This window comes from Erpetoichthys calabaricus, chromosome 6 (assembly GCF_900747795.2).
Source record: "Erpetoichthys calabaricus chromosome 6, fErpCal1.3, whole genome shotgun sequence".
Classification (NCBI taxonomy): Eukaryota; Metazoa; Chordata; class Cladistia; order Polypteriformes; family Polypteridae; genus Erpetoichthys; species Erpetoichthys calabaricus.
This window is the reverse complement of record NC_041399.2, coordinates 122,833,184-122,860,551: the sequence shown is the minus strand read 5'-3', so window position 1 is coordinate 122,860,551 and position 27,368 is coordinate 122,833,184. Positions and strand designations below refer to the sequence as shown.

The window sequence follows — 27,368 nt, the reverse complement described above, 5'->3', positions numbered from 1 at the left end:
TATATACATATGACAGCAACACAATGACAACACAATTACATTGATAATCATGTTACGTTATTTTTAAAATGTTTCCTTTAGTTTTTCATAACCTCTTTAACACACTACTTCTCCGCTGCGAAGCGCGGGTATTTTGCTAGTATTATATATAGTGACTGATGATGCATACTCCTCTAAGATGATCTGATGGCACATAGGTGGTAGCTGCTTTAAACATGGTCTAGTCTATGTGATCACAACAGTCCTGCAAGGCTGAAACATTTCCCTCTAGTCACCAACCTACTTACATTTAAGCAGTGTTCTGTATGCAGGTGGTAGCATAATGAAAACATGAGCAGAAAAACCAAGATGTGAGCATGGTACAGTTTTATAAGCATGGTGAGAGTTTGTAAACACAAGGTCATGTTTGTTCTCTCCCCTAGTTGGAAAGTTCATGTGTTGATAAAAGTTGGGGAGAGCAGTCTTCAAGTTCACATGATTAAAATCTTCAACCACAATAGTAAAACCACTGGGATGCATGATTTTCACCTCTGTAATAGTTCTGTAAAGTACACTCAATACTTAGAATTAGAATTAACTCCCGGAGAGAAGTAATTGGCCAGAATAAAAATAATGGTAAACTCCCATGGCAAAGAAAAAGGATGTCACTTTACAGTTTAACATTTCAGCACTGGAGAGCAGTGGTTTGACTCTATTGCAGCATTTCTGGACCATTCATTGTTCATGTAAACACACAAACCACCTTCGTATACCTTACCAGCTGCTGAAGAAACGCTGTCCTCTTGGAAAGATGTTTGTCCATCCAACTGAATGGCCTGTCAGGGATGTTAATATGCAGGTACAGTTCAGTAAAGATAAAAACTGAGCAGTCCCTAATCTTTTGCTATGTTTTCTAATGAAGTCTTAGGTCATCCAGCTTGTTATCAAGTGAGCAAACATCTGAAAGCAGGATAGAAGGGAGTGTCGTTCTGATTAGATTTTTTTCTATCCTGATGTGGACCCCAGCTTGTATACCTTGCTTCTGTTTCTGTTCACATTGTTTACAACAACGATGGACTTTCTTTCAATAGCCAATTCTTTTGAAGTTGTATTCTCATTGCCTAATTTTACAGAATGCCAAGGCTGCTAAACTGCTATCTTAACGCTGGGGTAATGATAAATGCTGAGCATTATGTACATTGTGTAAACCAGTGTTTAGTGACAGTAGGTCTTCAACATGATATATGCAGCACAACACATATGAGAGATAAAATTTAACACATTTTGCACTGAGTTCTTTGGACTCTGAAAAACCGCTGCATCTGCATGCACCGCCATCTTGCTGGATACAAACCATGCTACCACTCATGTTCACACTTGCTTTGAATGGTTTTAAGTAAGCACCTTTACCACATGTCACAGATTGTTTTTAATTTCTTTCTGCCAAGAGGAGTGATTTCATGCATGAAAACAGTGATCCTATTAAGAGATGTATCAATACCAAGTACTAATGAGTATTATATTATAGTTGTGTATGCCTTCTATATAATTTTGTGAAGGGATAGTCACTTCTATGGTGGCAGTGCCATCAGATTTTAGAACAAAGTAGCCAGTGTGAGAGCTTATGCTGAGCCCCATACAGGCAGGGGTGAGTTGAATATGAAGAGGAGCGCAAACAAGACACACTTGTGGATTGTTCGGTCATATTTTGGCTTCAGCTACTATGGTACTGAACAAATAGAAGTCAAACATAAACTCTGACACAAAACCACTCTTGCAACTAAACATAACATGAGCAGCTTGTTTACTCTCCTGAAAAAACTACTGCTGTGTCCAATAAGTTCAAAGAGGCTTATAACACACAACATACATGCAAATGCTTTCTGAAAAAAATGTTTTACCTATCAACTTAATAAATTCAATTTTACTGTCTGTGACAAAACACAGTTTTCTCATGATAACGTGGACAGTTCAAGGCTTCCAGGACAATCAAAAAATGCAAGAATAAAATAACAACTGTGTTCCGATGTCATTTCTTACTTTAACCTGCAACAGGTTTAATCAAATGGTTATTTAATTTCAAAAACGTTTTCTTTTTATTTTTGAGACTCCCTTTGCGAGCGGTAAGATCACAGCACACATACTCTTATTTAGTGTTTATTTTTGATATCTCTTGATTTGGACTGTATGTCATCTACCAAATTCAAAGTAAATATTTTTCAGGGAATTCTTACTTTGGATCTCTTTTGAAATTAGAAGTTGAACAATAATGTCAAAAATAACAGCTGAAAGTTTTTCCATGCATACCAGTTTTTACTGCATTTCTAGAAGCATACCATTTAAATAAAATACTGAACATCTGTTATATAGCAGCATCTCCGATCATTCACTTAAGAATAACATGCAAATCTCCCAGTGAGCCTAAACTGAGAAGATGTCATTTAACAACACATATAGAATAAACACACTTTTAATATCCAACCCTTAAGCAATATCTGAAGTTGCATACATTGAAACCACTTAAACATGAGTTGAAAATGCAAACTCCATATATAGACACTGATCAGGTTAGCAATCAAAACTGATCTCATGAGGCTGTGTAGTAATAATAATAATAATAATACATTTTGTTTATGTAGCAACTTCTGAATGTTAAAAGCGTTTCATAAACTGTGAAAGGAATACAATAGAAATAAAAGCAAAGGTAATATTAATAACATAATATAACTAATAGTAACATTTATAAAGTTAACGTTCTAAATTAGATTAAGAGATAAGCAGTAAAAAGAGAAGAAAGCTATGAACAAATAACAGAATTTTTGTACATATGTAGGGTTTAAATGTAGATGTTATAATCACCTACAGTGATAAGCAACAATGAATCAGATAAGAGTGGATTTTGTTATCAGTTTTACAGCCAAGTGCTGGACTACATTGACTATTTAATGACCATTCATTTGCTGTTTAGTTCAGATCAACAATCCTATACTGACATCTGTGGGCGCTGCAAAGTGAACAGACCAGACAGGAGTTGCATCACTTAGAGATGCAAATTTCTTAAGGTTTTCTTTGTTCATGTTTTTGCAAAACTGCAATGTTGTAAAATATTACTGCTGTCCATCAATTTGCTATCAATGAAGTTCTATGACACCACAGCGCCTATGTTGATACATAATCTGATTAAAAACTAAATGCATACTGTATGTGTAACGTTGGCTCGGTTGATGACTTTCACTGTATGCTAAACATTTGCTTAATCTGTCACTACAAAGGTGCCATCAACAACCATGTAATATCTGTGTGACTATAATGTTAAATTGATGAACTTTCTACCTTTTTTGGGTATATAGAGATAACATTTTTACAGCCTCAATACTGACTGAATTTAAAGCATGAGTTGGTAGGGTGGTGAATTCATTACATCATCTGCATTACTTTTTTCATGCATACATATCATTTAAAAACTACTTAGCTGTGTTTTTCTAACTAACGTGTAGCATGTTTTAATGTAAGCACCTTTTTTAAACTTTATTGAAAATAACATTCTTTACAATCAAGTTGAACTTATTCAACAAAGAAAAAAAATTCCATACAATCCAGGCGACTTTGCAAAACAAAATTCACCCCTCACCCAAGATTTAAGTGCCTTTTCGTTGAAGTTGGGAACGCCTTGGGATTCTCTTGGAAGAGCTAGAAGAAGTGGCCGGGGAGAGGGAAGTCTGGGCATCTCTACTCAAGCTGCTGCCCCCGCGACCCGATCTCGGATAAGCGGAAGAGGATGGATGGATGGATGGATGAAGTTTAGTGAAGGTTGTCTGCCATTCACTGACAAAGAACCATCATTGACTGATAGGTAATTGTGGCTAATGAAATCCACAGAGTAAGTCATTAACAAGTGATGAGGCTTTGGTATTTGCTCTCATTTCTAGAAAGGAAAGCTGACTAATTCATAACATGACCAATGAAATTCACAGATTCAGATGCCAGCAGTGATGAGTACTTGTACATGTACACGAATCCATGCTTGTTCCAAACCAAATTTACGGCTGTGCAGTTTTAAATAATATTTAATATTTACAGTCATATGAAAAGGTTTGGGAACCCCTCTCAGCCTGCATAATAATTTACTCTACTTTCAACAAAAAAGATAACAGTGGTATGTCTTTCATTTCCTAGGAACATCTGAGTACTGGGGTGTTTTCCGAACAAAGATTTTTAGTGAAGCAGTATTTAGTTGTATGAAATTAAATCAAATGTGAAAGACTGGCAGTGCAAAAATTTGGGTACCCTTGTAATTTTGCTGATTTGAATGCATGTAACTGCTCAATATTGATTACTTGCAACACCAAATTGGTTGGATTAGCTTGTTAAGCCTTGAACTTCATAGACACGTGTGTCCAATCATGAGAAAAAGTATTTAAGGTGGTCAATTGCAAGTTCTGCTTCCCTTTGACACTCCAGAAGAGTGTAAGCATGGAATCTTCAAAGCAGCTCTCAAAAAATAGATAGATAGATAGATAGATAGATAGATAGATAGATAGATAGATAGATAGATAGATAGATAGATAGATAGATAGATAGATAGATAGATAGATAGATAGATAGATAGATAGATAGATAGATAGATAGATACATACTTTATTAATCCCAAGGGGGAAATTCACATAATCCAGCAGCAGCATGCTGATACAAAAAAACAATATTAAAGAGTAATAAAAATGTAGGTAAAAACAGACAACAACTTTGAATAATGTTAACGTTTACCGTTTGCTGGTGTTCAGGTATAGGTGGTTTGAGTCACACCATTTAACAAAGTCCTTGATGAGGTTCCTATGCTCCTCCTCCTGCCCACTCCTGATGCAGCCCATGATAGCAGTGTCGTCAGCGAACTTTTGCACGTGGCAGGACTCCGAGTTGTATTGGAAGTCCGATGTATATAGGCTGAACAGGACTGGAGAAAGTACAGTCCCCTGCGGCGCTCCTGTGTTGCTGACCACAATGTCAGACCTGCAGTTCCCGAGACGCACATCCTGATGTCTGTTTGTAAGATAGTCCACGATCCAGGCCACTAGGTATGAATCTACTCCCATCTCTGTCAGCTTGTCCCTAAGGAGCAGAGGTTGGATGGTGTTGAAGGCGCTAGAGAAGTCCAGAAACATAATTCTTACAGCACCACTCCCTCTGTCCAAGTGGGAGAGTGATCGGTGTAGCATATAGATGATGGCATCCTTCGCTCCCACCTTCTCCTGGTATGCAAACTGCAGAGGGTCGAGGGTGTGGCGTACCTGTGGCCTCAGGTGGTGAAGCAGCAGCCGTTCCATTGTCTTCATCACATGTGATGTCAGAGCGACAGGCCGGAAGTCGTTCAGCTCACTAGGACGTGATACCTTTGGGACTGGGGTGATGCAAGATGTTTTCCAAAGCCTCAGGTCTCTCCCCTGTTCCAGGCTCAGGTTGAAGTTGCACTGTAGAGGACTCCCCAGCTCCAGCGCACAGACCTTCAGCAGCCGTGGCGATACTTCTCCTGGTATGCAAACTGCAGAGGGTCGAGGGTGTGGCGTACCTGTGGCCTCAGGTGGTGAAGCAGCAGCCGTTCCATTGTCTTCATCACATGTGACGTCAGAGCGTCAGGCCGGAAGTCGTTCAGCTCACTAGGACGTGATACCTTTGGGACTGGGGTGATGCAAGATGTTTTCCAAAGCCTCGGGTCTCTCCCCTGTTCCAGGCTCAGGTTGAAGATGCACTGTAGAGGACTCCCCAGCTCCAGCGCACAGAGCTTCAGCAGCCGTGGCGATACTCCATCTGGACCCGCTGCTTTGCTGGCACGAAGTCTCCTCAGCTCTTTGCTCACCTGTGCTGCTGTAATTGTGGGTGGGGATTTCTCTCCTATGCTGGTATCAGCAGAAGGATGGGTGGAGGGTGTATTACTCCGAGGTGAGAGTGGGTTAGGGTGGTCAAACCTGATAAAGAAGTTGTTCATTTGGTTTGCTCTCTTCACGTCTCTCTTGATGGTGGCACCATCAAGCCAGTGATGATCTTCATCCCATCCCACACTTCTTCATGCTGTTATTCTGCAATTTCTGCTCCAGCTTTCTCCTGTACTGCTCCTTCGCCACCCTGAGCTGGACTCTGAGTTCCTTCTGCACACGCTTGAGCTCATGCTGATCACCGCCTTTAAAAGCCCTTTTCTTCTGGTTCAAAAGGCCCTTGATGTCACTTGTAATCCATGGCTTGTTGTTAGCATAGCAGTGTACTGTTCTTACTGGAATTACAATGTCCATACAGAAGTTGATGTAGTCAGTAGTGCAGTGAACAACCTCCTCAATGTTCTCACTATGTGATCCCTGCAGGATATCCCAGTCTGTAGTTCCAAAGCAGTCTCTCAGTGCCTGCTCTGCCTCAGGGGACCACTTCCTGAATGAGTGTGTGGTTGTAGGTAGCTCCCTCACTTCTTGATTTGTAGTGAGGCTGAAGCAGAACCAGGTTATAATCTGCTTTCCCAAGCACAGGCAGCGGGGTAGCGCTGTATGCGTCTTTAACATTTGCATACAGTAAGTCAATAGTCTTATTTCCCCGGTTGTTACAGTCCACATACTGGGAGAAGGCAGGTAATGTTTTGTTCAGCGTCACATGGTTAAAATCTCCAGCGATTAGCACAAGCGCCTCAGGGTGCTGCGTTTGTAACTTAGCAACAGTAGAATGGATGATGTCACTCACTATCTCCATGTCAGCCCGAGGAGGGATGTAAACAATAACAGCAATGACGTGTCCAAACTCTCTGGGCAAGTAATAGAGACGCAAACTTTTAGCCAACAGTTCGATGTCCCTACAGCAAGTGGAGACTTTGACGTTTACATGTCCAGAGTTGCACCACTTTGTATTGACATAGAGAGCGAGTCCTCCTCCTTTGTGCTTCCCGCAGGTACTTGCGTCTCTGTATGCTCTAACTGCTAAACCCGGTAGCTCCACGTTAGCATCTGGGATGGTGGTAGTTAGCCACGTTTCGCAAAAGCACAACAAACTGCATTCTCTGTAGGTTCTGACATTTTTCACCAGTGCAGCCAGTTTGTCGATCTTATTTGGTAGTGAGATTCTGAAAACAAAGTTTGTTCAGTATCATGGTTTAGGGGGCGACTACAAAAAGCTATCTTAGAGGTTTAAACTGTCAGTTTCAACTGTAAGGAATGTAATCAGGAAATGGAAGGCCACAGGCACAGTTACTGTTAAACCCAGGTCTGGCAGGCCAAGAAAAATACCAGAGCAGCATATGCACAGGATTGTGAGAATGGTTACAGACAACCCACAGATCACCTCCAAAGACCCGCAAGAATATCTTGCTGCAGATGGTGCATCTGTACATACAATTCAGCGCAATTTGCACAAAGAACTGTATGACAGGGTGATGAGAAAGAAGCCGTTTCTGCACTCATGCCACAAACAGAGTCACTTGTTGTATGCAAATGCTCATTCAGACAAGCCAGATTCATTTTGGAACTAAGTGCTTTGGACTGATAGGACAAATATTGAGTTATTTGGTCATAACAAAAAGCGCTTTGCATGGCGGAAGAAGAAAACCGCATTCCAAGAAAAACACCTGCTACCTACTGTCAAATTTGGTGGAGGTTCCATCATGCTGTGGGGCTGTGTGTCTAGTTTAGGGACTGGTGGCCTTTGTTAAAATTGAGGGTCGGATGAATTCAACCCAATATCAACAAATTCTTCAGAATAATGTTCAAGCATCAGTCACAAAGTTGAAGTTACACAGGGGTTGGATATTCCAGCAAGACAATGACCTAAAGCACAGTTCAAAATCTACAAAGGAATTCATGTAGAGGGAGAAGTACAATGTTCTGGAATGGCTGTCACAGTCCTCTGACTTGAATATCATCGAGTCCATGCTTAGCAGCCATCAAATTTAACTGAACTGGAGAGATTTTGTATGGAAGAAAGGTCAAAAATACCTCCATCCAGAATCCAGACACTGATCAAAGGCTATAGGAGGCGTTTAGATGGTGTTATATTTGCAAAGAGAGGCTCAACTAAGTATTGATGTAATATCTCTGTTGGGGTGCCCAAATTTATGCACCTGTCTAATTTTGTTATGATGCATATTGCATATTTTCTGTTAATCCAATAAACTTAATGTCACTGCTGAAACACTACTGTTTCTATAAGGCATGTCATATATTAAAAGGAAGTTGCTACTTTGAAAGCTCAGCCAATGATAAACAAAAATCCAAAAAATTAAGAGGGGGTTCCCAAACTTTATCATATGACTGTATACTGCAACTACAAACTTGCATGTGCTTCGACTAGTGTTGTGAAAAATTAATATTAGGAAGTAGTTTTATGTTCATTTTTATTTTCTCATTTTCATTTAGTTCTAGTTTTCAGACATTTTTGTCATTTTTTTTAATTTAGTTTTTAGTTTTGTTGATGACATGTTTAATTTTCCTTTTTGTTAATGGAAATAACACTGCTAATACCTCTCATTATGCAAAAGATTAACACACACTGAACAAAATGAATAATGCTCTGTGGCAGACGACCAGGGACCCTGCCCCGCTGGGACGCCTGGAGGAAGGACGGACCGGGAGAGTGGCACTATTCTTCCCTGGGCGCCTGGACGGTCCGTGAACCCTGGAGGACTACGCTTCCACTACACCAGGAAGTGCTACTGGACCAGGGATGGTGTACGTCCGGAGTGCTTCTGGGTTCAAGGGCAACACTTCCGGCACACTGAGGAGTGCTGCCGGAAGTTCGTCATCGTGCACCTGGAACACATCCGGGGCAAGATAAAAGGGGCCGCCTCACTCCATTCGGGTAGCCGGAGTCGGGTGGAAGAGGATGAAGTTTGCGAGGAGTGGAGTGGTGGTGGCTGAAAGGACCAAGGACTGAGCAAATATGTAAATACTTTAAATAGTGTAAAATTTGTGTGTGTTGTGGACATTTTGGTGTCGTGTCTGTCTGTGGCTGAGCTATGTTTTACAGCTCTTATATACTGCATTTTGAAATTAACGTAAGACATTTGTTTTTTGTTTTTATAATAATAAATTGGGCAACTTTAACATGACTTTTCCTGTAAAAAAATTTTGAACTATGCATGTTTAGCATAATTTTCCTAAAGAATTATAAAGTGTGATATAACTGTATTACACAACATGGAATTAATTAAGACAGAATAACTTAAGTAGATATGCACAAAAAATTTATTAGAAATAAAATCATAATCTTTTCCTCAGTTTGTCTTTGTGTTCAGCAAAAGTGGCAGAACCAATTTTTATTAAGTTCTGTGTGTGCATTGCCGTTGGTCCAATTTAAAATGTAGGCTGTATGGTGGATTGGGTAGAGAGCTTCAGTTGGAGGAGACCAACCCAAAAACCAATTCCAAGCTGCAAAAGAATGCTGGTGTTGATGGGAGGACTCCATTGTCAACACACATACATTTTGTACTGGCTAAATTCGGCATTTCATCTAAGACCGTACATCATTTTCTTCTCAGCTAATCTTGTTTTGCTAGATTACAGCAAGTATATTATTTTCCCCCATTTGTCTTTATCTAGACCCTTTCCTCAGAGGTATGCAGGTCCAAAAAGGATGTACAGTGTTGACAAACCCTTAAGGAGTATTTTTTCCCTTCTTTAAACTTGCCAAAAAAATTTTAAACCTCAAAGTAGCACTTTTAGTGAGTTTCACTGTTGCAAAATTGCATGCAAAGTGAAGATTAGCATCAATTTTACAAAACTGTATACAAAAGAAAACATGGGTGTTTTCCTCACCACTACATATTATTTTGTGATGTTTTATTATACATAACCAACATAGCGAAATTTGGGCCGCCAGACAAGGACAGTGGTGACCTGCTCTATGCTGGTCAAACATGCAAGCAGAATTTCATTGTGTAATTGCTCTTAAATGTACTGATGACACTACAGTTTTTATCAAAGCAGAACCTTACATTTTTGAAAAAGATAATGTTATCATACACCTGTTTTCTCATTACTAAGTGTGATAAAGTAACTACAACAGATTTAAACTTTTCTTAGGGCATTTTATGATGAGGTAGTTATAATTTTAAGCTTTGATACCAATACAGCACTGTGATCTGTAGAAATTTTAAATCAACATTGAATGAAACAACTATTAAACACCTTTATAACATTATCAAATATGGCCACTGGTTCTGTCTCCTGTAATAATAGAGACTTGCAGCGATATCTGTGAACCGCCTTTAGCCACTGTAGAAGCTTTCAGTGGTCCATGGATTCAATTGCTCAACTCAGTTTATTACTCCATTTATTAATGTGTGATTAAATGTGTGATTTTGTAGTTAGGATATAGCGGGTTGGATAATGGATGGATGGATGGATGGATAATAAAACCACATTAAACCAGGAAATGCAAAGAAGTAGGGTGCATGGATCTAACGCAGCGAGGTGTTACAGCAATTATGCAATCAAATCATATACAAAAAGAGCAAATTCTGGACTCATGAGAGCAGATCAACAAATTGATAGTAAAAAGAAAGATAGTTTTATGACAAACAAAGACACTTGCCTTTCAACTAACTTTGACAAAAGGGTTGTCATTTTGTTTCTCATCGTAATCTATTATACTAGTAGGCTCAATGAAGTACTTAAAAAAAATGTATCATTATGGTTTTGTCCACTTTAAAATATTTTTTACCTAAGAAAGAAATGCTGTGTCTGCCCCTTCTTTGAAATTTGTTCTGTGTGAAAGATCAGATTAGCCTGATACCAATGATTGTCCCTATATTTGTAGTCCTCTGCCATCTCTGCTGTCTTCCCTTTAATTAAAATAATGATCCCTTAAGCCTATAAACATAGATTTAGTTTGCATTTCATAAATATTCATTAGAATATTAAAATTTTTAAAATTGCATTTTGCAATATGTTAATGTTCCATAAATGTTAAATGTTTGTTGTGGTTTGTATTTCCACAGCTTATGATATTGAGATGAGGTGAGTGTAGTTTTAATAGTTTTGCATATTTAAAATATAAATCTTTACACATATAATGTGGTACACAAGTTTAGGTATTTGGGGCCATGAAAATTAAACACTGTTAAAAAAGTGGTATTTTTAAACTAGGGTAGTTAACAAAATTATTGTTAAGTTATGGGTATTTATTTAAATACAGTGGGTACGGAAAGTATTCAGACCCCCTTCAATTTTTCACTCTTTCTCATATTGCAGCCATTTGCTAAAATCATTTAAATTAATTTTTTCCCTCATTAATGTACACACAGCACCCCATATTGACAGACAGACAAAAGAATTTTTGAAATTGTTGCAGATTTATTAAAAAAGAAAAACTGAAATATCACATGGTCCTAAGTATTCAGACCCTTTGCTCAGTATTTAGTAGAAGCACCCTTTTGAGCTAATACAGCCATGAGTCTTCTTGGGAAAGATGCAACAAGTTTTTCACACCTGGATTTCACACCTGGATTTGGGCGATCCTCTGCCATTCCTCCTTGCAGAGGAGATCACTATATTCATTTGAAGTCATATCAACCAGCACTAATTCAAGTATTGTTTTTTCCATTTTTCTTTTGGATAGTTTAGTGTTGCCATGAATCAACACTGATACCTCAGGGCTTTATTGTTCCTGGCAAGGGTGTGGTCTGTGTGGGTTTGTCATTGGTTGTTACAGTTTTCTGCCACATCCCAAAGAGTGCAGATATTGGTGGTTGTTTTCTCTAAATGGACTACATATCAGAGACACTGAACTGGTGCTGCCATTTCTGCTTTGCTCCTGTTTATAGACCTTTCGTCAGTGAAGAGTGATAGCAAATACTGAGGATGCAGCAAAAATAATTAAAAAATACTGCTAGTCTTCACAAATGGGCAAGAATTAGTAGAACAGCCAAGGATAATCCTGGAACTAAAGGGCATATAGAGTTGGAGGTTAATTTAGTCTTGCCAACCTTAAAGAGAGAAGTGTGCATGGGTTACCTAATCCAACTCTTTAGTATTCTTAAAGGCATCAATTAAATTGATCTGCCTGCGTCTCCCTGTCATTCCTTGGTCAAGAGCCCTGTTTTCAATTCAAATATTCAATCATGTCTTCCTGTTTATGGACAACTTTCATTTTACAGAGATATATCTATAACACTATTTTAGCAAAAAATTGTGTTTTTTGTACATTGTGAATATATCACCGGATGACTTAACATGTGAATTATGCAAAACTAGTAAAGTTACATTTTTTTTCTTTAACAATTTTGTTTGCTGTTGTCCAGCAAAGTTATCTCTGTTCCACATGAAAGTGTGCAATTATTTTTCTTAGTCCTCACTACAAACTACGTGGGATAAGTAGCACAAAATATACAATCCATAAACTGAACTAATCTGAATTTATATAAATATATATAAACAAGGCGGCACGGTGGCGCAGTGGTAGCGCTGCTGCCTCGCAGTTAGGAGACCTGGGTTCGCTTCCCGGGTCCTGCCTGCGTGGAGTTTGCATGTTCTCCCCGTGTCTGCGTGGGTTTCCTCTGGGCGCTCCGGTTTCCTCCCACAGTCCAAAGACATGCAGGTTAGGTGGATTGGCGATTCTAAATTGGCCCTAGTGTGTGCTTGGTGTGTGGGTGTGTTTGTGTGTGTCCTGCGGTGGGTTGGCACCCTGCCCAGGATTGTTTCCTGCCTTGTGCCCTGTGTTGGCTGGGATTGGCTCCAGCAGACCCCCGTGACCCTGTGTTCGGATTCAGCGGGTTAGAAAATGGATGGATGGATGGATATATAAACAATTTTGTTCTTGTTTTTTAATTTTTGTGCTTCCATAGTTGCCACATCTGCAGTAGGCTAGTTACAGGTGGTGTTATTTAGGGCTAGAGTATATAAGTTTAGGTTTAGGTAGACTTTATTATCCCCGAAAGAGATTTGTTTGCAGCAGGAACATTTTTATAATATTTTTAAGATGGTTTATATTCTTATTGTTGAGTTTGCCAAATCAACAGATAAAAGCAAATGTAACAATGGATTCAATAAAGGACTTATAAAAAGTGTCATTATGGTTTTGTCCACTTTAAAACAGCAGAGTTTCCTAAGAAATAAAAGTTGCAAATTTGCTCTGTGTTAAGATCAAAGTTTAGTTTGTTATCAATGATTGTTCCCAGATATTTGTATTGCTCTACCATCTGCACTGTTTCCTTCTTAATTAAAGTTGAGACAGTGGAAAGTACCTAAAATTTACAACCATATCTTTTGTCTTAGAAATATTCAGTTGTAAATAGGAGCAATCACACCATTGTACAAACTCATCAACAATAGGTCCATGGCTATCTTCCTTATTTTGTAGTAAAAAGTCAAGCAAACTCACAAAGATAGAGTTGTCTGCAGACTTCCAGATATGTCTATCCTTGTGTAAACTCCTGCAGTCATTTGTATATGAGACAAACAAAAGAGGCCATAGGTAGCACCCCCTTGTGGAGTACCAACAGATGTACTTAGGCTGTTAGAGAAACAACTATTAAAATTCACTCTTTGTGTTCTGTATGTTAGAAAGTCCAGAATCCATCCCACCAAGCTAGGGTCCAAACACAGTTGATCCATCAGTTTGTCAACTAAAATGTGGGGTTGGATTGTGTTAAAAGCTCATGAAAAGTCTATAAACAGCAATCTTGCATGGTTTTATTTTCCTTCCAAGTGCTTATACAGTAAATTTAGAAGTGTTGCTGGTAAGTGACTAGATGAGCCACATTTTTGTTAAGTAATTGTCTCTTAATTAACTTCTCAAAGGATTTCATGATATGAGAAGTTAATGTCAGTGGTCTAAAGTCACTTAATGCTTTAGGGTGTGCAGTTTTTGCCATTGGAATAACAATTGCCTGTGTCCATAGGCTGGGCACTTGCCGTAAATCAAAGGACATTTCAAATATGAAATGGAATATTGGAGAGCGCTCCTCTGCATAGTAATGAAGCAGACGACCACTTATTCTAAGTGTTTTTGATATTTGTTTATTTAAGGACCTTCCTGACCTAATTCTGGTCAAAGAAAGGATGACTCCTGGCTCCATTGCTCAGTCTGTTCTTTTGTTGACTTACTTATGAAGCAAAATTCTGTGTTTCAAATCTTGAATAGAACTCATTGTAGTTTTGCGCCAACTGATAGTCAGTTTTGATCCCTGCAAGTTCAACTTGCTTATTGTTTTTTGTATGAATGCCAGCCATCATCTTCATGCCATTCCATAATGAGCCCAGGTTATCAGTCCGCAGTTCATTCTCTATCCCGCCCTTGTATTTCAGCTTTGCCTGCTTTATTTAACGTTTCACCTCCTTCTGTTAGGGCATTTCAACAAGGAACATTAACTAATGTTCCAGGTATCAGATCTCTGGTTGTTGTTAGGGTATATTTTGGCTGATTTCTTGGGTATTATGGCATCCTTATAGAATTGTATATAACAGCTTACAGTGTCTGTCAGTTCATCAATGTCAGCACAAGATTTTTAAGAACTGACCAGACAATGCACTCAAAACAGTGTCACACACGTGCGCATGGGAGGCAGCTAAAGGGCTTGAGAGATGGCAGTTCTGAGACATACCGGGAGGTGGCAGAGTGCACTGACTCTTTTTCTCTCTTGCCTGCAGACCGTTCCTGGGAGATTCCACCTGGCTCTCGTGACATCATTTCTGGGACCGAGCCAATGGAAGGAGACCTGACTGGCTCCGACCCCTCTGACGTCACGTCCGGGCTCGGTCCAATGGAGAACGAACACATCCCTGATCCTTATGACCTCACTTCCTGTCTTCCCCTTTAAAACCCTGCCCTCTTTCCTAATTCCTCAGTCTGGTTTTGGACTTGTTTGTATGCACTTCAGTGCTATTACTCTTCATTGCAACTTTGCAGCCAAGGATTTTGAGATTATACGGATGGCTGCCCCAAACCTTTATCGGAGTATATCTTATTCTTTCACAACAGCTACAGAGTTCTTGTCCCAGACTATAATTTGTTTGCTTTATGGCTTTTCTTTCATAAAGACGAGTTTATAGATTGGAATAAACTGGACACAGTAATGATCTGATGAACCCAGCGACGGTTTTGCTTTTGACTCATAAGTGCCTTTTACAGCTATATGAAAAAGTTTGGGAACCCCTCTTAATTCTTTGGATTTTTATTTATCATTGGCTGAGCTTTCAAAGTAGCTGCTTCCTTTTAATATATGACATGCCTTATGGAAACAGTAGTATTTCAGCAGTGACATTAAGTTTATTAGATTAACAGAAAATATGCAATATGCATCATAACAAAATTAGACAGGTGCATAAATTTGAGCACCCCAACAGAGTGTGATAGAGATGAGACTTCGGACATCATAAAGGTTTGGAGCAGCCACCCGTATATTATTTCCCAGCTGCAAAAGTTTAGTAATATTTGTTCACAAGACAGAGTCCAAAACAGAACTGACTATTTGGAGGTAAGATAGTGGTTTTTAAGGGCTGGTGAAGGAAATGATGTCATCTAGTCCTGAGCCGGAAATGACATCATCAGAGGCCCCAGAGCCGGAAGTGACATCATCAGAGGTGCTGGAACCTAGTGAGATTTCCCAGGAATGGTCTGCAAGAAACTGAGAGAGACCGTCAATACACTCTGCCACCCCCTGGTCGGGTGTAGTATTACAGTTCCCCAGGCCCTTTAGCTGTCTCCTAAATGTACGTGTGTGACAAGGCCCCCCCCCCTTAACCCAGACCCACCGGGTTGGGCGACCTGCACCGAGAGGTTGTGAGAATGAGAAAGGGCATCGGCGTTGGAGTGAAGGGAGCCCTTACGATGAATAAGCAAATACTTAAATGGTTGAAGTTCAAGAAACCACCTGGTGACCCGAGGATTTAGATAGATAGATAGATAGATAGATAGATAGATAGATAGATAGATAGATAGATAGATAGATAGATAGATAGATAGATAGATACTTTATTAATCCCAAGGGGAAATTCACATACTCCAGCAGCAGCATACTGATACAAAAAAACAATATTAAATTAAAGATTGATAACAATGCAGGTAAAAATAGACAATAACTTTGTATAATGTTAACGTTGGCACGGTGGCGCAGTGGGTAGCGCTGCTGCCTCGCAGTTGGGTGATCTGGGGACCTGGGTTCGCTTCCCGGGTCCTCCCTGCGTGGAGTTTGCATGTTCTCCCCGTGTCTGCGTGGGTTTCCTCCGGGCGCACCGGTTTCCTCCCACAGTCCAAAGACATGCAGGTTTTAATTGGATTGGCAATTCTAAATTGGCCTTAGTGTGTGCTTGGTGTGTGGGTGTGTTTGTGTGTGTCCTGCGGTGGGTTGGCACCCTGCCCAGGATTGGTTCCTGCCTTGTGCCCTGTGTTGGCTGGGATTGGCTCCAGCAGACCCCCGTGACCCTGTGTTCGGATTCAGCGGGTTGGAAAATGGATGGATGGATGGATGTTAACGTTTAACCCCCCGGGTGGAATTGAAGAGTTGCATAGTTTGGGGGAGGAACAATCTTCTCAGTCTGTCAGTGGAGCAGGACAGTGACAGCAGTCTGTCGCTGAAGCTGCTCTTCTGTCTGGAGATGACACTGTTTACTGGATGCAGTGGATTTTCCATATTTGATAGCCTGCTAAAAGATTTGACTCTTTGTGTAGGGCCAGCCACTGTAAGGGTACATGATCCGTCACAAGAGTAAATTCCTGACCCAAGAGGTTGTACCTCAACTGTGTAATTGCCCATTTAATCACAAGCGCTTCCCGCTCCACTGCCGCATACCTGGTCTCCCGATCCAACAGTTTCCGGCTGAGGTACATGACGGGGTGTTCTACACCATCGATGTTTTGGCTCAACACGGCACCGAGACCTGTGTCCAAAGCGTCGGTCTGGAGAATAAAAGGAAGAGAGAAATCAGGAGCTTTCAAATTTGGAGGGCCGCAGTGGCTGCAGGTTTTTGCTCCAACCCAATTGCTTAATAAGAAGCTCTTATTGCTCAAGTAACACTTCTGCTTCACTTTAGTGGTCTCGCTCATTAAGATTTTAAACCCTTATTGCTTATTTTAGTCTTAAACAGCTGTATTCTTGGTTTTTAGCTGCTCCTAATCAGCAATAAAATTAGCAAATGACTAATGAAAGCAGCAGTTCTCCATTTAGCTTGTCACCATTTACGCCTGTGTGTATTTATTGTGCACTATTGAGTTTAATTAAATACTTGAAAGGAAAGTGAAGAGAAAAAAATGAAGGACTGAGAATTACTCCTCCATTTTAGCCTTCAAATCATTTGGATGATATCCTTAGAAATCGAATGACCAGACATAACAGAATTAAAGCACAAACAAGCCATGAAATTAAATTATTGGCAAGAATTGCTGTCTAATTAAGCAACTGGGTTAGAAGAAAAACCTGCAGCCACTGCGGCCCTCCAGGACTATGATTGAGGACACCTGGTGTAAACGTAAGAGCCTGTTTTAAGTCACTAAATTCAGCCTCTGTCGTATCATCCCAAACCACATTGTTAGGAGCCCTCTTCTTTGTTAAGTCAGTCAAGGGCGCTGCTCTCTCTAAAAACCGGGTACAAACCAGCGGTAGTACCCGGCTAGTCTGAGCAAGGCTTGGACCTGCCGCTTGGTTCGCGGACAGGGCCGTCGTATTATGGCTTCTATCTTTGAACACTGTGGTTTGACGGTACCCCAACCCACCAGGTAGCCAAAATATTTAGCTTCTTTCAATCCGAAGAAACATTTCTTTGGATTAATTCGAAGCCCGGCTTTTCCTAGCGTCCGTAACACCGCAGTGACCTGCTGTACGTGGTCCTTCCATGTGCTGGAATAGATGACGATGTCATCCAGATAGGCGGCACTGTACACATCATGGGGGCGGAGCACTCTGTCCACCAGACGCTGAAAAGTTGCAGGTGCCCCGTGTAACCCTAATGGAAGGACATGATACTGCCAATGTCCACTAGGGGTACTAAACGCTGTCTTAACCTTTGCGGAGTCCGTTAAATGGAATTTGCCAGTACCCCTTAGTCATGTCAAGTGTGGTCAAAAACTTATCTTGGCCAAGCCGCTCAAGGAGGTCATCCACTCGGGGCATTGGATAAGCATCAAATTGGAATACTTGATTAAGTCGATTGCAAAACCTCCAACTCCCATCGGGCTTATTAAACAATACAATTGGGCTGGACCAGGGAGTATAACTTTCCTGTATTACTCCTAGTTCCAGAATATGCTTGATTTGAAGTTCCACCTCTATTTTCTTTGCCTCGGGAAGCCTTTAGGGCCTCTCTCTAACAATAACTCCAGGCGCTGTCACTATGTCATACGCAATCAGAGAGGTCCTTCCGGGTTTTTCACTCCCGTCTCTGGTTAGAGTGTAACTCTGTACCGAAATTAAGGTTGATGGTGTGAGCAAAGAATGAGCTGGATTGAGCATAGGTGGGATCAGGATCCCTTTCCTTCCAGGGCTTCAGCAATTTCACATGATAGATCCACTCACTCGGCCGACGATTGGGTTGTTTCACCAAATAATCGATGAGTCCTTTCCTCTCCTTAATTTCATAAGGTCCTTGCCAGTGGGCAAGTAATTTTGAGTGGAAGGTGGGAACTAAGACCATGACACGATCTCCCAGGTGGAACACTCGGAGGGTCATACCACGATCATAATAACGGGCCTGTGCTGCTTGCGCTTTTTCTAAGTGACATTTTAGAACAGGTCTAATTTTTCCAAATCGATCGCGTAACTGCGCGATATACTCCCAATATATTGGTAGAGGGAAGGGCCTCTTCTTCCCATCCTTCTTTCAAAATATCCAATAATTCCCAAAGGTTGTCGTCCATATAATAATTCAAAAGGCGAAAACCCCGTAGAGACTTGTGGGACTTCCCGATAGGCAAAGAGTACAAGGGGGAGGAGCTGATACCAGTTCCTCCCATCCTCACTGACCACCTTGCGAAGCATTTGCTTGAGAGTCTGATTAAATCTCTCCACCAGTCCGTCGGTTTGAGGATGATGCACCGCGGTCTTTAAGTGCTTTAATTTAAGTAACTTGGCAACTTCCCTGAACGTCTCCGAGGTGAATGGGGTCCCTTGATCCGTAAGGACCTCTTTAGGAATATCGACATGCGCAAAGACCCCTACAAGTTCCCGTTCCGATTATTTATACGTGGCTGAGCGCAGGGGAACAGCCTCAGGATATCGAGTAGCATAATCAACGCGGACTAATATATATTTATGTCCTCGGGCTGAGGGCTCTAAGGGTCCTACAATGTCGACCTCAATTCTCTCAAAGGGAACATCAATTAAGGGAAGGGGAATGAGAGGAGCACGGTCCCTCCTAGGAATTTGCCATAATTGAGTCTGGACAAGAGACGCAAAAACAGTGAACCCTCTCATTAATTCCTGGCCAAAAAAATCGTAGCTTAATCTGCTCTAAAGTTTTTTCGGTGCCCAAATTGCCTCCTAGGAGGTGGGCATGTGCTAATTCACAGACTTGCCACCAGTAAGTTTGTGGTATTAACAACAGCTTTCTCACCTCCCCCTCATGCTCAGCTATTCGATATAATAGGTTGTTTTCTATCACAAAGTGAGGACCTTGTGGCATGGGCTGATGAGTGCATTGGCCATTGACAAGTACTGCTGCATTTTTAGCATGTTTCAGGGAGTCATCATTCCACTGCTCCCTTATGAAAGAAGCCGGCGTTTCTCTGAACTGAAAGTGTATTTCAGAGAGAGGGTCCAGTCTGACCTCAAGGGGCAGGGATTCCTCCCAGCTCGTCGAGGCACGGGTTGATGATGTGTCTACCTGCGACGGCCCAGGAATCTCCCCGTCTGCCTCTTGGCTTCCCGTATCTCTCTCTGCCGGCTGTTTACACAGCGTGGAGACAGCTGGAGTTGAGTCATCCCCGTCTATAGCAAGGCCCAAGGTTTTTTTGGGAGTAGTAATTGGTACACCGCTTTTATTATTCGACCAGTCCCGCCCGAGAATCACAGCAAAAGGTGGATGCTGGAGGACCGCCAAGGTAATTTTTTTCAGCAATCCCCCATAGCTAATGAAACATTGAGCGGTTTTATACTTATGGGTTTCCTTTGTACACATGTAATAGTGGTCGTTGTTTTTATCCACTGTCGCGGTAGTACATATCGGCGAGCAACAATGGAAATGTTACTACCGGTATCAAGGAGTGCTTCTACTTTATATACATTAACTATGACTACTCCCGTATGTGTTAGTGTTAGGGGGTTGACAAGTGCACATAAACCGCCTCTCCCCATCCACCAGCATCCCTCCTCGTCCCCCGGCAGTTTATCCACCCGAGGTCCGGGAACTTTGGAACAGGCTCCGGTTTATATGAAAGAGACCTAGTTTGTGTGACGTAATTCCCACGGAATCCACTAGAGGACCGTTCTGCTCCCTCAGATTGTGAGGCCGATTTAGATTTTTCCAGGAGCTTTATAAGCTCCTCCATGCTGTGGAATTCTCCCCAGGCCGGCTGGGCAATATTTTTGGGGAATCCTTTTAATAGCAAAAAAACAGGCAACCTGCTGCCTATTTGAAAAGGTGTAAGTTCAAACGGCCTTAGCCAGTGGGATGTTTGCTCCCAGAGAGGTTCTGCCTGCACCCGGATAGACGCTCTGGATCTAACTCCCAGTTTTTTAATATTTTTGCCTGCTGGCCTGGGGAAAGCCCATTTTTGTCTGGGATCTTAACCCCAATGGGCGGCTCAGCTCTCTCCTCCGAGAGAACATAATGAGCCCCCTTTGTTTCCTCCATAGGAACCAGCGCACGTCTGTAAATCTCATCCATATTCTTCCTTTGAGAAAATACTAGCCCGGTTTCGTATTTAGGAAGATACTCCTGACCCCCGAACGAACTCCCCACCAGGAAACGCGGCCCCAGTACTTTCTCACCTGATTAATTCTTTGGTCCTGTCCCGTTTTCTTTCAGGAACCACCATCCTGCTACACCACGGTGATAGTAATGAGACTTCAGACATCATAAAGGTTTGGGGCAGCCACCCATATATTATTTCCGAGCTGCAAAAGTTTAGTAATATTTGTTCACAATATAACAAGAGTTGCTTTGAAGATCCCATGCTGTCACTCTACAGAGGAGAGTCAAAGGGAAGCACAACTTTCACTTGACCAACTTAAATACCTTTTCTCATGATTGGACACACCTGTCTGTGAAGTTCAAGGGTTAACGAGCTAATCCAACCAATCTGGTGTTGCAAGTAATCAGTACTGAGCAGTTACATGCGTTCAAATCAGCAAAATTACAAGGGTACCCAAATTTTTGCACAGCCAGTTTTTCACATTTAATTTAATTCACAACTAAATACTGCTTCACTAAAAATCTTTATTCGGAAAACACCCCAGTACTCAGATGTTCCTAGGAAATGAAAGGCATACCGCTGTTATCTTTTTTTGTTGAAAGTAGAGTAAATTATTATGCAGGCTGAGAGGGGTTCCCAAACTTTTTTATATGACTGTATGTTCTGTTGTGAAGAGTTGGGCAAGTGACTTATTGGTAAACTTTTCTAAGTGTTTAGTTCAATACACATCAGTTAAAGTCTCCCAAAACAAAATTCGGAGAGTCAGGAAGCAGCGATTAAAGCCTCTGTATCTCTCTGGAGATGGTGTTAACAGCCTCGCTAGCCACTACCCTCAAGTGAATAAACACGATCGTGATGAAAATCTGTGGAAATTCTCTGGGCAGATAAATGGGATGCAGAGAGACAGAAAAAAGTTCCACATCTTTTGTGCACACTTTTTCTCTAACCATCACCGTTTTACACCATTGTTTATTTATATAAAGGCAGACACCTCTGCCATGTCACTTACTGGGGATGGCTGAGTCTCTGTCCAGATGAATTGGTGCACCAAATCCATTTATCGTCAAGTGCTCAACCAAGTCATTTCAATTTAGCCAGGTTTCTGTAAATGCCATAATGCATGTGTCTCTGTAAACGGTCTGAAATTGTGCACATGCTTGAAGTTCATCCACTTAATTATGGAGAGACTGAACATTTCCCATCATAATAGTCGGTAAGGGGGTCAAACTCCACACACAGTTTCTTCATTCTTTCTTGAATACCACCTCTTTTTCCCCTTTTTCGTTTTTTCACGGTTAGGCGACTATTATAACAAGTTACTGTATTAATAATAGTGCTGAAATTCCCTGGGAAATCAAGTAGTAAATATGTGTGTTCAAGCAGGTTCTATTGAAACAGGTACTCCCTGCTATAAGAAATCCATGTAGGCTGATTTGGAGAAGACCCCAGGTCAGATGAAAGTAAATCCAAGCAAAAAAGATAAGAATAAACCTTCTGAGTTTGTTTACTTAGCTACAACACTGTTAAGGCTAAAAAAAAGAAACAGGATATATAGTAGTGAGAAAAGCACTATATAAATGTAAATAATACTTATTATTATTTTATATATATATATATATATATATATATAATTGGTATATAACAATGTAACAAAAGATTTAACAAAATTAAACAAAACATGGACCAAGGCAATTGCTTACAACCACATTTATGAAAAATTAATTTAAAAGGATCTACAAAATATAATAGATCTCCATAGCCTATAAACCAAGAAGATGTGAGCTCCAAAATCTGCTAATTTACACCTTTTGGTAAAATTTAGTGAACACGTGATTGTGACGTTTCATGCAGTTGGTCATGCGCCGAAAACCTGCTAATTGCAACAGTGTAGCGCTATAGTTTTAGGGATTTAGTTTCAAAATCTGCTAAGTACAGACCCAGATTAATTCCAAAATCTGTTAAGTAGGGCAGCCACTCAGCGCCTTGCGTGACGATGAAGATATAGACTATTAACGTCTCGAGATTTGACATTCGTTCTGTAAACAAACATTTTGGATTTTAGGTTTCTCAAACTTGCCACATACTATTCAGTAAATGAATACTTTTGAAGAGTTTTTCAAATATTTTTGTTAGGACACTAGTTAGACTTATTTTTGTGAAGTTCTTTGTTTTCTATTAAATATTTCTTGATCAGCTTGAGTAAAGATGAAACTTTCTTACAGTAAATCTAAAACGTAGCCTTTGGTTAGCGCCAAAACCTGCTAAATATACATTTTTTTCATTAATTTGCAAAAAATAAAAAAATCAGATTTCTCATCTATTCTGTAAATGACATTCACATATGAGGCAAAATTTGATTGTAATTTCTTGAAATTTATTTTCCTATTTATCTCCAAAATTTATCTTTTGTACTTAGCTGATTTTGGAACTGAGCTCTTCAAGTGTAACATAAAATAATGTTCTTAAACCCCTAGGATTTTGGGAAGCTGTGTCACATCACTACCGCAGTTGCAGCAAGGTTGAGACCAACACTAGGTAGGGCACAAATCCATTGATGTAGCAGTACTAATATTGCCATGTACAGATAAAGAACATGTTCATGAACAGAAATGAGATGAGAGTGAGAGAGAAAGGGTAGTGAAAGCAAGATTTGCAAGATGCTGTCATATTGACAATGTCTCATTATGCAAAGGCCACTGTTACATAATAATTAATTTTGTCAATTTTCTGACATTATAAACTTTTTTAAGTTTTGTTAAATGAGGGTCACATGATTGATTTTGGAGGGGTGTGAAACAATGATTTCAAATTAAATTCAACTTAAATGATGAAACAATAAGCAAACAACACCTGGACAAGGTTCCATTCTGTTCCAGGATGACTGTGAATTCATTTCTATTTTTACTGAATACAAAAGCAGTCCATATATCAGAACTGAATTTTAAGAAATAAAAGTGTTTTTTCCCCCATATAATGTCACATCTTGTTGGTGGTCACATAAATTGAATATAGCCAGGTGTATCATGTTGCATAGGTCTTGTATACATAAAAGAGTTGTGCAGAAAAGTTCTGGTTTCCCATGATTCAACTTGGGGTACTAAATTAAAAACTATGACTGGACACACATGGTTAGACTATTAATGCAATTGGAAACTAGTGATCAGAGAATATCTGAACCTCTGAAAAAACTGATCTTGAAAATAATATAATTATACTATATGTACTATATTAGTGTTATTTTACTATTATAATTTATCATTAGTATTCTTATCACTACTATTTCACTGTAAAAGTGCATTTAGTTGGATAAGAGGAAAAAGATAGTATGCATGTGTCAATGATGCTGAGTTTTAAAATGGATTAGTGTGAACAATATGGTGTACATGTACAGTATCTTGTAAAGGCAGAGTCACTGTAGTGATTTCTGGTTGGAGCGTGTGTGTGTTTTTTAACTAGTAGATTCTGCTGATTTAAGGATTACTTATGTTATGTGCCCAATTTAAGTACCTTTTAGATGTGAAAATGGGAATGTAGTGGGGAGCAGGATGGAACTTTTGAGGGAGAACAGGTAGAAATGGGAAGGATCTTTTATAGGAGCAGCCAGGAATAGATTTATAAAATTAGTACCGAGTTCATATGTAAAGTGTAGGGTGGCATTTAGACTTTACTGTTTTCTTTGATGACTACTTTTGATTTCAGTAGTCAGAACCAGAATGAAGATTAGAAAAGTAACCAGGAAATAAACTATTACATAAAGTAAGCTTAGAAAAATCAACATGTCTTATTTGGTCTTAGAAAATAAAGAAACTGATTGTGTACACAGCAGTAGGAAGCATGCAATTTATTTGATGGTAGAAAAATATATCAAAGGCGTAAAAAGAACTGCAAAAATGCTGCCAGTGAAATCATCAGCCATCACTTAACATGGAAATGTACTGTTCAAAAAGAAACTGCTAGCGATAGCACACGATAGCAGTACAACTCAAAACTTCTTATAAACATCAAGTACTGCAAGGCCAGATTATAAGTTGCTAAAAAATACAGCAATGTGTTATTATTGCTCTGAAATAAATGTTTTAAATGATAGATAAGGTAAAGATGGACAACTTTCAATATGTTAAAAGAAATGTGTGAAGTAAGACATGAATAGTACAGAATCCAAAGAATACCATTTCGGCCCTAAAACTTGTTGGAGGCAGTGTCACGGATTGGACATGGCTCTAGTCATCTTTATTAATGTAGTATCCAATGACAAAGGCAGAACAATTATTTTTTAAATATATATAGAAACATTTTGTCTTAAACTGGCAGCTCAGCACATATCCTAAATAATAAATATCCATTATGAGAACATGAGAGCAACCATTAAGAAGGATATCAGGGAGGCTAAAATACAGTTGGAGAGGAATATAGCAGATAAGGCAAAAGAAGACCCTAAGAGATTCTTTCAGTATTTTGTAGTAAAAGAATAGTCAAGGAGGAAGTCAAGTGCATCAGAAATAGTAAAGGGGAATTAAAAGATAATGAAATAGCGGATGGCCTAAACATAGACTTTTCTGAGGTGTTTACAAATGAGCAAGTGGCTGACCTCCCAGAGATAATAGGGACTACTAAGGAGATACTGAGGGATTTGGAAATTGTAGAGGGAGAAGTACTGCTCAGATTAAATAAGCTGAAATCAAACAAATCACCAGGACCAGATAATATTTACCCTCGAGTTCTTAAGGAGGCTAAAGAGTACATATATAAACCTTTGACACATATTTTTACGAAGTCACTATACACTGGAGAGATCCCGAAGGACTGGAAAATGGCAAATATCATCCCATTATATAAAAAGGGTGACTGAGCAGATCCAAGCAACTACAGACCAGTAAGCTTAACATGCATCACAGGAAAATTAATGGAAGGAATTATTAAGTATAAGATTGAGCAACACCTGGCAAGGACAGGAGCTATTCTGAACAGTCGGCATGGGTTCAGAAGAGGGAGGTCGTGTTTTACTAACATGCTGGAATTCTATGAGGAGGCAACAAAAGGATACGATCAAAGTGGAGCATATGATATTATTTATCTTGACTTTCAGAAAACATTTGATAAGGTGCCACATGAGAGGTTGGTCATTAAACTAAAAGAAGTGGGAGTTCAGGGTGATGTTTTTAGATGGGTGCAGAATTGACTCAGACACAGGAAGCAGAGAGTGATGGTGTGAGGAACCTTATCAAAATTGACCAATGTTAAGTCTGGTGTTCCACCGGGGTCAGTGATAGGGCCACTGCTATTTTTAATATATATAAATGATTTAGATAGGAATATAAGTAACAAGCTGGTTAAGTTTGTAGATGATACCAAGATAGGTGGATTAGCAGATAATTTGGAATCTGTTATATTATTACAGAAGGACTTGGATAGCACACAGGCTTGTGCAGATTTGTGGCAGATAAAATTTTATGTTGGCAAATGTAAAGTATTACACATAGGAAGTAAAAATGTTAGGTTTGAATACACCATGGATGGTCAGAAATTCGAGAGTACACCTTATGAGAAGGATTTAGGAATTGTAGTGGACTCTAAGCTATCGACTTCCAGACAGTGTTCAGAAGCCATTAAGAAGGCAAACAGAATGTTAGGTTATATAGCACAATGTGTGGAGTACAAGTCCAAGGAGGCTGCAAAAAGGACATAGCAACACTAGAAAAGGTCCAGAGAAGAGTGACTAGGCTGATTCCAGGGCTTCAGGGGTTGAATTATGAGGAAAGATTAAAAGGGCTGAGCCTATACAGTTTAATCAAAAGAATATTAAGAGTTGACATGATTGAAGTGTTTAAAATTATGAAGGGAATCAGTACAGTGGATCGAGACTGTTATTTTAAAATACACGTGGACACAGTTTGAAACTTATTAAGGGGAAATTTCGCACAAACATTTGGAAATTTTTCTTTACACAAAGAACGATAGACACTTGGAATAAGCTACCAAGTAGTGTGATTGACAGTAAGACTTTAGGGACTTTCAAAACTTGACTTGATATTTTTTGGAAGAAATAAGTGAATGGCCTGTTCTTGTCTAAATTATTCTAATGTTCTAAAACAAACAGCAAGCAGAATGTTAATGAAGACACAGGAGTCTTACAAATCCTTCAATGAATATCACATTGAGATGATGTAGAAGCGCACCTTGTTGTCTTCAATTGTAAAACAGTCATGTCATATTGGTTCCAAGCTATATGATTAACACAGCCAATTTTTCATAGTCCACAATATAACTGCTTACTTTGGCACATAAGGAAATTAGATCAGTGAATATAAATATCGCAAGTGCAAAATTCTGTTCCGCTTAGGACTGATTCCTGCACTCTTGACTGTTGGTGTATCAGGTGGATTTAAAAAAAAAGAAAAAACATTATGTACTGTGCACTTGATTGCAGCACTTCCGCCACACCCGGAAGTGCTACCAGAAGTAGGTCAACGAGCAGCTGGAGCACTTCTGGGTGCCTTATGAAAAGGGCCAGCAGCAACTACTCTGGGAGCCAGAGTTGGGTGAGAGAAGACGAAGCTTGCCAGGAGGAGTGGAGGAAAAGA

General features: G+C 39.9%; 1 protein-coding gene across 2 annotated transcripts in view; it reads left to right on the top strand.

Annotated features, from left to right (window-relative positions):
* Positions 1 to 27,368, top strand: part of snap47 (synaptosome associated protein 47) — a 131,062-nt gene that overhangs the window by 85,631 nt on the left and 18,063 nt on the right. The gene's annotated exons all lie outside the window — the stretch shown is intronic.